This window comes from Callospermophilus lateralis, chromosome X (assembly GCF_048772815.1).
Source record: "Callospermophilus lateralis isolate mCalLat2 chromosome X, mCalLat2.hap1, whole genome shotgun sequence".
Taxonomy (NCBI): domain Eukaryota; kingdom Metazoa; phylum Chordata; class Mammalia; order Rodentia; family Sciuridae; genus Callospermophilus; species Callospermophilus lateralis.
Genome location: NC_135325.1, coordinates 64,030,180 through 64,043,597, shown reverse-complemented (window position 1 = coordinate 64,043,597; position 13,418 = coordinate 64,030,180). Strand labels below are relative to the sequence as shown.

The 13,418-nt window shown below is 33.1% G+C and overlaps 1 protein-coding gene across 1 annotated transcript in view; it reads left to right on the top strand.

The window, feature by feature from the left end:
* The window catches only part of Hdx (highly divergent homeobox), an 89,638-nt gene that overhangs the window by 33,219 nt on the left and 43,001 nt on the right, over window positions 1-13,418 (top strand). The gene's annotated exons all lie outside the window — the stretch shown is intronic.

Here is a 13,418-nt window from a genome sequence, read left to right as displayed (position 1 = left end):
GTGTATTAAATTTATTTTTACTTCACTAGTATTTTTAATTTATGTTTTGTTTATTGGTGTGTAACCTCATAGTAAGTCAAGGAGCATCTATACTCCAGAGACTAAAAATTCAGACACACCGTACCCAGAGTAAACAATGTTGTAAACTGAGGGAAATTCCAAGAATAAATTACAAGGGGCCTTAGGATTATTAAACAATTTGGGTTAGTAATAGTTCTCTACAAAAACAGAACCAGCAGGATTAATGGAGACAGAAAATTGGCTCACACGTTTGTAGAGGCAGATGAGTACCAAGATCTGTACTTCTTCAAGCTGGAAGTAACTTCGTGAGACCATGTCTAAAAAAATCTAAAAATGTGCTGGGGATGTGGTTCAGTGGGTAAATGTCCCTGGATTCAGTCACCTGTTAAAAAAAATTAAGAACCTTCTGTGCAACAAAGTAAACAAGAACATGAAGAGAGAGCTTACAGAATGGAAATAAAATGTTATTGGATACTCTTCTGACAGAGGATTAATATCCAGAATGTATAAAGAATTCAAAAAATTAATACCAAAGAAAAACCCAATCAATAGACAAATGAACTTAACAGAAATTCCTCAAAAGAAATACAGATAACCAACAAATATATGAAAAAATGTGCAATGTCTTTAGTAATCAGGGAAAAGCAAATCAAAATTACACTGAGATTACATCTCCCTTCATCTAGAATGATAATCATTAAGAATTCAAATATAGTAAATGCAATTGAGGATGCAGAATAAAGGAACATTAATAAACTGTTGATGGAGTTGTAAATTAGTACAACCACTAAGATAATCAATATGGGGGTTCCTCAAAAGACTAGGAATAGAATCACCATATGACCCACCTATGTCATTGCTTGGTATTTACCCAAAAGAACTAAAATAAGTGTACTATAGTGATATATGTATGTCCATATTTATAGCAGCACAATTCACAATAGCCAAGTTGTGGAAATAACCTAAGTGTCCATTGGCAGATGAATGGATAAACAAAACTGTGACATATCTGAATAGATAAATAAAATGTGTGTGTATATACATTGTGTTTATGGATTTTTTATTTTTATTTGTTCTAATTAGTTATACATGACAGCAGAACGAATTTTAATTCATTTTACATAAATGGAGCACAACTTTCATTTCTCTGGTTATACAAAATATAAAGTCGCATCATTTATGCAATCACACATGTACCTAGGGTAATGATGTCCATCTTTCTTACTCCTATTCTCCCCACTCCCCTCACTACTGTCTGCCCAGTTCAAAGTTTCTCCATTCTTCCCTTGCCTTTCCCACCCCATTATGGATCAGCATCCACATATCAGAGAAAATATTCGGCCTCTTTTTTTTTGAGATTGTATTATTTCACTTAGCACGATATTTTTCAATTGCATTCATTTACCTGTAAATGTCATAGTTGTATTCTCCTTTAATGCTGAGTAATTTTCCATTGTGTATATATACCACAGCTTCTTTATCCATTAGTCTATTGAAGGGCGTCTAGATTGGTTCCACAGTTTAGCCTTTGTGAACTGAACTGCTATAAACATTGAAGTGGCTGCATCACTGTAGTATGCTGAGTAGGATAACTGAGTCAAATGGTGCTTCCGTTCCAAGTTTTCTAAGGAATCTCCAGACTGCTTTTCCACAGTGGTAGCACCAATTTTCAGTTCCACCAACAATGCTCGCTAATGCTTATTGTTGCTTATGTTCTTGATAACTGCTATTGTGACTGGAGTGAGATGAAAACTTGGGGTAGTTTTGATTTGCAATTCTATAATTGCTAGAGATGTTGATCATTTTTTCACGTTTGTTGATAAATTGTATACTATATTCTTCTGAGAAATGTCTGTTCAGTTCCTTAGGCCATTTATTGATTGGGTTCTTTTTCTTTCTTGTTTTTTTTTTTTTTTTGGTGTTAAGTTTTTTAAGTTCTTTATATATCCTGGAGATTAGTGCTCTATCTGAGGCACCTGTAGCAAAGATTTTCTCCAATTCTGTAGGCTCTATCTTCACATTATTGATTGTTTCCTTTGCTGAAAAAGAGCATTTTAGTTTGAATCCATCCCATTTATTGATTCTTGGTTTTATTTCTTGCACTTTAGGAGTCTTGTTAAGAAAGTCAGGACCTAATCCAACATGGTAAAGATTTGGGCCTATTTTTTCTTCTATTAAGCCCAGGGTCTCTGGTTTAATTCCTAAGTCCTTGATCTACTTTGAGTTGAGTTTTGAGTATGGTGAGAGATAGGGGTTTAGTTTCATTTTGTTGCATATGGATTTCCTGTTTTTCCAGAACCATTTGTTGAAGAGGCTATCTTTTCTCTAAAGAATGTTTTGGTGCCCTTATGTAGTATGAGATAACTGCATTTATGTGGGTTTGTCTCTGTGTCTTCTATTTTGTACCATTGGTCTACTTGTCTATTTTGGTGCCAATGCCATGCTGTTTTTGTTATTGTAGCTCTGTAGTATAGGTCTGGTATTGTGATACCTCCTGCTTGACTCTTGTTGCTAAGGATTTCTTTGGCTTTTCTGGGTCTCTTATTTTTTCAAATGAATTTCATGATTGCTTTTTCTATTTCTATGAGAAATGTTATTGGTATTTTCATTGTAATTGCATTAAATCTGTATAGTGCTATCCAAGAACATAGGATATCTTTCCATCTTCTAAGGTCTTCTTCAATGTCTTCCTTTAGTGTTCTGTAATTTTCATAGTAGAGGTCTTTCACCTCTTTTGTTACATTGACTTTCAAGTATTTTATTTTTTTTGTGGGGGGAGGCGGGGTTACTGTGAATCGGGTAGTTTTCCTATTTTCTCTTTCAGAGGTTTCATCACTGATATGTAGAAGTTCATGTGATTTATGGGTGTTGATTTTATATCCTGCTACTTTGTTGAATTCATTTATTAATTCTAGAAGTTTTCTGGTGGAATTTTTGGATCCTCTAAATACAGAATCATGTCATTGTCAAATAGTAATAGTTTGAGTTCTTCTTTTCCTATTTGTATCCCTTTAATTTCTTTTGCTATTTACTCTAGCTAGAGTTTCAAGGACTATGTTGAATAGAAGTGGTGAAAGAGGGCATCCCTTTCATGTTCCAGTTTTTAGAGGGAATGCTTACAATTTTTTCTCTATTTAAAATGGAGAAAATAGATAGCTTTTACAATAGAGTTTTATTATACCATCAAGAATAATATAAATTTCATTTGCAGGGAAATGGATGGAATTAGAGAAATCATGCTAAGTGAAATTGGGCATACTCATAAATTACAAAGGTCATAGGTTTTATCTTTTATGTGGAAATTAGAAAATACCAAAAAAAGGAATTCGTGAAAATAGAAGAGAGATCAGTGGAGTGGAGGAAGGGGTAAAAGGGAGGAGAAAAAGGGAGATACAAGGGAAGGAAATGGACGAAATTATGAACTGTGCATGTATGATCATATCACAATGGATCCAATATTGTGTATAATTATAACAACAATTTTAAAAGAACCACTGATTCATGGTGTGTGTGTGTGTGTATATATATATATATAATACTCTATATATTAATGTACACAATATAATGTACTATATATTACACTATATATATATATGTGTGTGTACATATATATATATATATATATATGAAAAAAATTTAGTCAGATTAGGTTTTTCTCCCAGAAAAATCCATGAAAGAGGATTTTTTATGAGGTCTTGATATTCAGTGTCTTATAGATAAGAATATATTTTCACTGGAAACAGGGTTGGTATAAATAGAGAGGGATGATATATCTCTAGCATAATGTTTTGAAAAGTCATATGCATAATATAAATTGTGAATACATTGCTAAAAGAAAAATGTACTCGACCTGATTTTAAAATATCATTGTTTATAAAAAAAAGATAACATTTGTTTTGTATAGTTGTTTTTACTGGGGCATAGAAACTTTAAAAATAAAAAAGAAAGAAAACTATTATTTTTTGACTATTATTCTTGTACTTTGGGTACACATTAATTTTATTTATTGTTATATTTCTGCATCTGCATTCATTGTTTATTGATCGTGTCTATCTATCCCTTTTTCACTTTCCCAACTCCCCATCAACCTTTCCATTCCCTAGTATACTCTCTTCTACATTCAGAGCCACAATTTTTAGTTGCCCACATATGAGAACATAATACTTGTCTTTCTATGTCACGTTCATTTCACCCAACATGATGTCTTACATTTCTGTCCATTTTGTTTCAGAAGATAGGATTTCATTCTTCTTTATGGATGAATAATACACCATTGTGTATATATATCATATTTTCTATATCCATTTATCTGTTGATGGGAACCTAGTTTGATTCCACATATTAGCTATTGTGAATAGGATCACAATAAACATGAGAATGCTGATATATTTTTTTTCATTCTGATTTTATGTCCTTTGGAATTATACTTAGGAGTAGTATAGCTGAATGATATGGTAGTTTTATTTTTTTATTTTTTATTTTTTACTGATGACATGATTCTATTTTTTTTTCTTTTTTTATTGGTTGTTCAAAACCTTACAAAGCTCTTGACATATCATATTTCATACATTAGCTTCAAGTGAGTTATGAACTCCCATTTTTACCCCAAATACAGATTGCAGAATCACATCGGTTACACATCCACATTTTTACATAATGCCATACTAGTAACTGTTGTATTCTACTACCATTCCTATCCTCTACTATCTCCCCTCCCCTCCCCTCCCATCTTCTCTCTCTACCCCATCTACTGTAATTCATTTCTCTCCTTGTTTATTTTCCCATTCCCCTCACAACCTCTTATATGTAATTTTGTAAAACAATGAGGGTCTCCCTCCATTTCCATGCAATTCCCCTTTTCTCTCCCTTTCCCTCCCACCTCATGTCTCTGTTTAATGTTAATCTTTTCTTCCTGCTTTTCCTCCCTGCTCTATTCTTAGTTGCTCTCATTATATCAAAGAAGACATTTGGTATTTGTTTTTTAGGGATTGGCTAGCTTCACTAAGCATAATCTACTCTAGTGCCATCCATTTCCCTGCAAATTCCATGATTTTGTCATTTTTAGTGCTGCATAATACTCCATGGTGTATAGATGCCACATTTTTTTAATCCATTCATCCATTGAAGGGACATACAATCAATCAACAAGCACATGAAAAAATGCTCACCATCTCTAGCAGTCAGAGAAATGCAAATCAAAACCACCCTAAGATACCATCTCACTCCAGTAAGATTGGCAGCCATTATGAAGTCAAACAACAACAAGTGCTGGAGAGGATGTGGGGAAAAGGGTACTCTTGTACATTGCTGGTGGGACTGCAAATTGGTGCGGCCAATTTAGAAAGCGGTATGGAGATTCCTGGGAAAACTGGGAATGGAACCACCATTTGACCCAGCTATTGCCCTTCTCGGACTATTCCCTGAAGACCTTAAAAGAGCGCACTATAGGGATACTGCCACATCGATGTTCACAGCAGCACAATTCACAATAGCTAGACTGTGGAACCAACCCAGATGCCCTTAAATGGATGAATGGTAGTTTTATTTTTTGATGTTCTTTCATATTGCCTTCCGAAGTGGTACAATTTTTATATTAATACCAATGATGAATAAGGGTTCTCTTTTCTATTCATCCTTGACAGCATTTGTTATTTTTAACTTTTTCATAGCACCCATTAATATTGAAGTGAAATGTTAACTCATTGTAGTTTTGATTTGCATTTTCATGGTGGCTAATGATATTGAGCATATGTTCATGTATTTATTGTATTCCTTCTTTTGAGAAATGTCTCTTCAGATCATTTGCCCATTTTTCATTGGATTATTTGTTTTTATGACATGAAGCTACTTGAGTGCTCTGTGAATTGTGGATATTAATCCTCCATCATGTGAGTAGTAATATATTCATCCATTCTGTAGGTTGTCTCCTCATTCTGTTGTTTGTTTCCTTTGCTGTGCCAAAGCTTTTTAATTTGATGTACTCTCATTTGTCAATACTTGCTTTTGTTACCTTGGCTTTTGGAATTTAATCCAGAAAATTATTGCCTTTATCATTATCTTGAAGGGTTTCACCTATGTTTTCCTCTAGTCATTTCAGAGATTGAGGACTTACATTAAGGTTTTTAATCCATTTGAGTTGATTTTTATACAGAGTGAGAAATAGTGTTCAAGTTTCCCATCTTCTGCATGGGCATGCATATCCAATTTTCCCAGACCCTTTGTTAAAGAAACTGTCTTTTCTCCAGTGTTTTTTTTTGCATGTTTGTTGAGAAACAGTTGACTGTAGATGTATGGTTTATTTATAGATTCTCTATTTTGTTCCATTGGCTTATGTATCTATTCTTATGCCAATATGCTGCTTTCATTGGTAAGGCTCTGTAGCATGTCTTAAAATCAGGAATTCTGATACCTCCATCCTTATTTGTTTTGCTCAGGATTGCTTTGGCTATTCTGGTTCTTTCACTTTTCTATATGAATTTTGGTATTTTTTGTAGTTATGCAAAAAATGTTATTGGTTATTTTGACAGAAATTTCATCGAATATATAGATCAATTTGGGGAACATGAATATTTTAACAATATTAATTCTTCTGATTCATAAACATGAGACACCTCTCCATCTTCTATACTTGTTTGTTCAGGGATTTTATTATGAAGATATGTCGAATTTGTCAAATGATTTTTTGCATCTATGAAGGTGATCAAGTGATTTTGTCACTTATTCATTATATTTGATGTATTTTGTTTATTGACTGTGTGTGGAGAAGCATCTTGCATCTCTGGAATGAAATTGTGGTATGATCTTTCCAATATACTGTTGAATTTTATTTGCTCATATGTTATTTAGGATTTTCACATCTGTTCATCAGTTTATAGTTTTCTTGTGTGTGTGTGTGTGTGTCCTTGTACGATTTGGGTAACTGTGTAATGATGTCCCCATAGAGTGTTTTGGATGGGTTCCTTCCCTTTCTATTTTGTGGAATAATTTGAAAAGCATTGTTTGCTTTAGAAGTTTGGTGAATTTCAGTACTAGAACCATCTCATCCTTGATCTTTACTTGTAAGTCTTTTTATTGCTATTTCAATATCTTATTTTCTTAACAGTCAATTCTAGTTTTTTGTGTCTTTTTGGTTCAATTTTCATAGGTCATATGTGCCCATAAATTGGCACATTTCTTCTGAATTTCCTAGTGTGTTAGCATTGTTTTTCAAAATAATCACTAATGATCCTTTAAGTTTCTGTGGTGTTAATTGTAATGTTTCATTTTTTTAAATATATTTATTTTATTTTTTATGTGGTTCTGAGGATCAAACCCAGGGCCTTGCACATGCTAGGTGAGCACTCTACCACTGAGCCACAACCACAGCCCCATAATGTTTCCTTTTGAGATCTAATTCTCTCTCTCTCTCTCTCTCTCTCTCTCTTAGTTTACCTAAAGGTTTATCAATTTTTAAAAAATCTTTTTAAAGAAAAACTGTTTCTTTTATCCTTTGTATTATCATTTTATGTCGGTTTCCTTTAGTTAAGCTTTAATCTTATTTTTTAAAAAAATATAGTTTTAGATGGACAGTATTTATTTATTTATTTATTTATTTATTTATTTATTTATATTTGGTGCTGGGGATCTAACCCAGTGCTTCACACATGCTAGGCAAGTGCTCCACCACTGAGCTATAGCCACAGCCCTGCTTTAATCTTTATTGTTTCTTTTCTTCTAGTAGTTTTGAGTATGATACATTGCCGCAGTCTCTGGCTGGGCACAAATCACGAGTCTCCACACAGCTTGTAGATTCAAACAGCAATTCTTTATTCCCGAACTCACACCGGCTGTCTACAAACACGTTCTGGGGGAATCCACGTTCTCTGCCCAAATCCACACTCTGCCCAAATTCACTACTCCTGGGCTTCTGTCTCCCAAATATACTGTCTGACCCTAAGAACTCAACAGCAGGATACGCCCTATTCTAAAGGGGGAACACCCTAATCTCCTATTATGCTAAACCGCCCTATTCTAAAGGGGGAACACCCTAAACACGGATCCTGCCCTGGTCCTTGAGCAAGGTCACCTTACATGCAATGTCCTGCAAAATGTCCTATTTCCATGAGTCCTTCCACTAAAGAAACATGGGGGTACGCTGGCAAGGAAATTGTCATACCTACTTGGCTGATGGCTCCCAGCAATACATTTTCACTTTTCTGAGATCTTGGGATGCATCATTAGGTATGTATTTAAGATCTATTTTTAATATTTAATATTATTTTAGTTGTAGGTGGGCACAGTATCTTTATTTTATTTTTATGTGGTGCTAAAGATCGAACCCAGGCCTTCACACATGCTAGGCAAGTGCTCTACCGCTGAGCCACAATCGCAGCCCAAGATCTATTTTTTAATGTAGGCTCTCACTGATATTAATTTTCCTCTTAGTACTGCTTTTGTTTTATACAGCAGATTTTGTATGTTACTTTCCATTTTTATTTGTTTCAAGTAATTTTTAATTTCCTTTATAATTTCCTCAATTACCATTATGCATGCAAGTGTGTTGTTCAATATTCAAGTGTTTGTATAATTTCTAAAGTTCTTCATGTTGTTGATTTCTAGTTTTATTCCATTGTGATCAGGAAAGATATAGGATATGATTTAAAATTTTAAAATCCATTAAAACTTATTTTGTTCACTAGTATATATGCATAGTCTATTCTGATGAAAAGAATATTTGTTCTACAGCTGTTGGATGAAACAGGATGTAAATGTCTGTTAAGTCCATCTGATCTGCAATGTAATTTAACTTTGTTTTTTCTTTGTTAATTTTCACCTGACTGGTCTATCTGTTGGTGAGAGTGTTGTATTGAAATCCCCCACTGTTATGTACGAAAGCCTGTATCTCTCTTTAAGTGTAATAGTATTTGTTTTATTAGATTGGGAGCTCCAATAGTAGGTACATATAAATTTACAATTGTTATATATTCTTGAGTAAGTGATCCTTTGATCATTATATAGTGACTTTCCTGGTTTCTTCTTATTGTTTTCATACTGGTGTCTATTTTGTTATATGAATAGCTATTCCTGCTTGGTTTCAGATTCTTTTTACTTGAAATATTGTTTTCTATCCTTTCACTCTCAGTCTGTGTGTATCCTTACCAATGATTTGAGTTTCTTGCAGGCAGTATAATTGCTGGCTCTGATTTTTTAGTACATGTAGCCAGTCTGTGTCTTTTAATTGGAGAATTAAGACCATTTGTACTCAGAGTTATTAATGATAGTTATGAATTATGCATATCATTTTGTTGAATTTCTTCTTATTATTTGAATATTCAACTTACTCAACTTCATCTTTTGATGGTTTACTATACCATTACTGCTTGATCTTTTTACATTTCTCATTTTTATATCTCTGGATCTAATGGGATTTATACTTTCACATGCTATCATGGTGGTAGTTCTCTTTCTTCCATTTCAGAATGCTGGACTCTCTTAAACATGTTTAGTAAGACTAGTCTGGTAATCATGAATTTATTCAATTTTTGCTTATCTTGGAAGCTATATATTTTTCATTTGATTCTGAAATATAATCTTTCTATATGTAGTAATCTTGGTTGAAGTTATTTTCTTTCAGGACTTGCAATGTATCTTTTCATATCCTCCCGGACTAGAGTGTTTCTTCTGAGAAGTCCACTATTAATCTAATGGATTACCTTTAGTTGTGTCTTGGCAATTTTCTTTTGTAGATTTTAAAATTTTTTGTTCTTAATATCTTACAAGCCCCTCCTCATTGTGTTACTGCAGTTAATGTACAGTATTCAAATAACCCTCTTTATCATGGGCATTAAGTGCAATGTCTGCTCATCTCTGAGTAACAGGACTCAGTACCCTGCTATACCACAAAATGATTTAAACAATCCAATCACATCTTCCTGTGGGAATCAAAGATGACACACAAAACCTGCCTCCCTCAACCCCTGCTTGTTCATGCCATTTCCAAGTGCAACCTCATGTGGTCCCATGTAGCATACAGTATTCTACAGCAGTAAGAATATGTAAGTAATATAATTCAGTTGATCTATGACCTGTGTTGGGATATAAGTTTATATATTAATTTTCACCTGACTGGTCTATCTGTTGGTGAGAGTGTGATATTGAAACTCCCACTGTTATTGTACCAAAGCTTGTGGCCTATGGCCAGCCTCATAGAACTCTAAGACAGTACTCCCTTCCTCACTAATACGATGAAAAGTTAGTCATCAAAACACACTAGTAGAAATTACACATCATAATTATTGAAAATATAAAATAAGATATATGTTCATGGATATCTGTCTCAGCATTATTTTTTAATACAAGTAACATAAAATAACAAAATGCCCAGTAATAAATAACTATATTGTATAGTATATATAGGATATAGTACAACATTTTAGCTAAAACAAACAAAAACTACCCTTTACTTTTACTTTGTGAGATGTACACAAAATAAAAAACAACTACCACATGATCCAGAAATTCCAGTTCTATGTATATATGCAAAAGTTTTGAAAGTAGGATCTCTATGAGTCATCTACCCTCCCTTAATCATTGCAGCATCATTCCTGGTAACCAAAATATGAAACAACTTAAATGTCCACTGAAAGAAGAATGAATAAAGAAAATATGGCATGGGGGTGAATATATATATATATATATATATATATATATATATATATATATTCATTATCAAAAAATGTAAATCCTGTCATTAGTGACAACCTTGGTGAACCTGGAGGACATTACACTCAGTGAAATTAAGCCAGTCATAAAATGATGAATACTGCATTATTTTTATTTTTTATTTTTAGTTGTAGATGGACACAATACCTTTACTTTTTCTGTTTATTTATTGATTTCAAAAACTGCATTATTTAACTTACATAAATTATCTTTTTAAATAGTCAATTATATAGAAGCAGAGACTGGAAAAGCGGTTTCTAGCAGCAGCAGCAGCAGGGAGAGGGAAATAGTTAGCATATATTCATTGTATATGAAGTTTAAATTTCATAGAATGAATAAGTGCTAGAGACATCCCAGACAAAACTGTGCCTATAATAATTAGTAGTATATTGTACACTTAAATTTTTATTGAGAAGTTTGGTCTCATGTTAAATGTTTTTACCACATAAACACACACACACACACAAATTAAGGTATATCTATCTACATTGATATAGAAAGTTTTCATGGCACACTATTGAGTGGAAAAAATTGTAATATCAATCCATGTGTTGTGGTTTTTATATGTGTGCATTTTTATCCTGAAATGCTACTGAAGAAATTACTAATGGTGGCTGTTTTTGGTGTCAAGATTGTGGGTTTACAAGTAAGGAAGGGAGCAAGATTATAGCACATTTCATAACTTCCTGATTATCTGACTCTGTTTTGTTACAAGGGTTAACTATAGTGTAGCTCACTATATAGCTTGTCCAAGGCCCTAGGATTGATTTCCAGCACTGGAAAATAAATAAGTAAATAAATAAATACATGTAAAACACATGATCCTTGCTGATTAAGGAGTTTATAATCTAGTGGAGAGATGAATAAAATTTTACAAGATAAGTTTGACATCTCAACAGCATGAACTATCATCAAAACTGAGGTTCTGGATAGGGAATGGTAGTGAATGAATAAAAACTAATGAAGGAAGCTGAATGAAGTATTACTTGAATTAGAAAACTTACCTCAACATTATAAAGACTATATATCATATCAAATGGAGAAAAACTGAAAGCCTTTCCTCTAAAACCAGAAATTAAGTCAAGGATGTCCACTCTCATCACTTCTGTTCATTATATTTCTCGAAACTCTATCCAGAGCAATCAAGCAAGAGAAGAAAATTAAGAGGATACAAATAGGAAAAGAAGTCAAATTATGTGTTTCCTGATGACATGTTCCTGTATCTAGAAGACACAAAAAAAATCCACCAGCAGTCTTCTAGAGTGATAAATGAATTCCGTAAAGTAGCTTGATATAATATTAATGTTCATAATTCAGTATCTTTCCTGTATTTCAACAGTGATTCTGCTAATAAAAAAATCAGGAAAATCATCCCATTCACAATAACATCAAAGAAGATACATGGGGATTAATCTCATCAAGGAGGTGAAATATCTCTACAATGAAAATTAAGAACACTGAAGAAGAAATTAAAGAAAATCTTAGAATATGGCACAACCTCCCATGTTCTTAGATAGGGAGAATTAATATTGCCAAAGTGGCCCTACTACCAAAAGCAATATACAGATTCAATGCAAGACCCATCAAATTATTTGTTGTCATTCAAAAGAACTTCATCTAGGTACAAATATATAGCTCAGTTCCACATTTAGCTAAGATATATACTTAGAAAACTCTGCACCCTGTATCAGACTTTTGTCACTTAATGTTATTTTTAAAAGAAAAGCAAAGGACCTAATTAATTCCCAGAAGTATCATTGAGGTTTGTGAAAAGGCCAGAAGATTTCTGTTATATGTCAATATGAGGTGAGCAAAGCCACCAAAATTATCTGGTTACTTGTGCCAAGCCTCAGCTTTCACCTAGATTTCCTGGGTTATTAGAATTCTACTCTTTTCTCAAAATATACAAAATAATTGACTGTCTTTACCTGAACCACAGCTAAGTCTTCAGGATGCTAATAAAATAAAGGTGCTTGAGATTCCAACAGAAAGATAAAACTGACTTTAACTTTGGTCTTACATAGAGAAAACATCACTTTCTCCTTTAAATGTCCATTTTTCCCCTTTTCTAAATGGGTACTCAGTTTTAATTCTAATTGATTTTTATTACCTTATTTATTTTCTTAGTTAAAATATGCTCTTAGGGAGCTTTAAAAATAAACACTCTTCCCCAATAAGCTTCTACTTAATAGGCATTGTCATAAAAGGTCGCCTTTAGCATTGCTAATGCTAAGACCCCAGCACATTTCTAGCAAATCAAATCAGGTTTTATTTAGTTCAATTTAAGGGATGAATCAGCTTTGCATGTCCTCTAAATGAATTACAAATTAATTGGCTGAGTGTGTTCAGTGTTCTGTTCATTATTCCTTCCATTCTGACAGTAATGCAGCTGAACCTGCAGTGGAGATTTTGGTGCAATGGAAAATTATGGGAATATTTATGTTGGCTGTTTTGATGAATTATTTGGAACTTCCTAGAATTTTATATTGTTTATGTTTTTCTAAGTTTTGAGAATTTAAGCTACACAATATTGTGCAGTTGATGTAGGATGAGCTCTTAATATGATCGTCAGGCTGTTAAAAAATAAATAAAACAATTTAGGGCTATTCCTCTTGAAGACAAAAAGCTGGGATGACATGCTTTGATTCATTTATTGGGAGCTTGTAATTTAGTATTTGGAAATATAATACATGTTA